The following is a 1,647-nucleotide window of genomic DNA, read 5'->3' on the forward strand; positions in this document are numbered from 1 at the left end:
ATTAGTTTTTCTAATCAAGGCCATCTGAATCTGATTGGTTTTGTCTTTCCAAGAACTTATATTAGTTAAATGCCCTGTTACACAAATTATTCTTTATAAGTTACTCTACTCATATTTAAGTGACCCATGTTTTTAATAACTTGCTTAAAATTGGTGTGGTAAGCCACAGGCAGCCAACAGCCCAAAGATGGCATTAATGACATACTGTCACCAGGATTTTTGGCAAAACTACAAACTAGGAGATTTGATTTTGGTGTTCAACCAATTACTGTCATTCTTCCACCCCCCATCCCACCGCACCAAAACAAATAACCAATATGATGACTATAAAGATGTTAAACAGTCAGAAGTGATTAATTGTGGCCATACCTCCTTAGCCACCAATTTTACATAGATTTAGTGTATCCAGTGACAAGATTTGAAATTATATGTTTTCTATATTAACTCAGGATATGATTTGTTTATATATCTATATATTTAATGCATATACACTTAACTAATATTTATCCCTTTTATTAATATATGTTTTTCATTGTATACCCAATAAATTAGACAGATATTTTAAGAAATAGAGTGTCTAGAGACCTTAGAAGCACCTATGTATTATCTTCAGTCATAAGGTTATACATTTGTATAAAAAGCTGATATTGGATCCTTGGTACAGCTAATGTAGTATTTATGCAAGACTTTTGGAGCAGCAAATTACTTCCATTAAAATCATCAGCCCACCAAAAGAAAGCTACAGAGCCTGCAAAGTCTCCCCAACCAGAGTATCGTATATGCCACCAACAAAGCCAAAGTCACGACGTGCTACACCAAAGCAGATTGGTCAGACCGAAGTGCCTGCCATACTGTAGGGTAATGACGACACACCCACCTAGTTCATGTCTGTTGATGATGTAACAAAGAAATAAGAACATTATCTTAAAAAAACACTGAAACTGAAAACAAGCAAGTTTCCCACTAGAGCTCAGTTAAAACCTAATTCCTACAGATCACTAAATTAATAACTCAAATTTAAATTACCTTTAATTTTACTTTAGTGAGTTAAAGAACAATCTTCCTTGCAGGTGATGGTAAAATATTAAATGTTTCAGCAAAGAATATATAGTTTGAGACAACTTAACAGTATCATAAATCTAACTGGAACTCAGAAGTGAGTTCAAGTGTCTCTTAACAAGGCAAAAGAGGTCCACTAGAGCATAAAAGAAATCAATTTATATATAAAATCAAAGGTAAAAGATACAATTTTTCCCCCATGCTGAAATTCATGATGAAACAGTACTCTTTCTAGAAAACTCTTGCCTTCCAAGAGCAGACATATTATTAGGTAAACATAAAAGTAGAGCTCACTTTGGTTTTAGCTATATTGAATACAACTGTGCTTTAAGCTTATTTTTACTTTCATTTACCTTATTTAAACTTATGAAAAGCATTTTTCCTATTTTAAACATAAATAACCTAGGAAAAAACAAGCAACAATCATTTCAAAGAATTTATATTTCGATGTTTGAATTACTAGAAGTCTGAACAAATAGAAGTGGCTGAGAATGATTATTTAAGATCAACAAAATGTTTATAATATATTTAGATAATGAGGCTGAACCTTTACTTACCCAAACTAATAACTATGCAAGAGATAACTCT

This window comes from Manis pentadactyla, chromosome 6, assembly GCF_030020395.1.
Source record: "Manis pentadactyla isolate mManPen7 chromosome 6, mManPen7.hap1, whole genome shotgun sequence".
Classification (NCBI taxonomy): Eukaryota; Metazoa; Chordata; class Mammalia; order Pholidota; family Manidae; genus Manis; species Manis pentadactyla.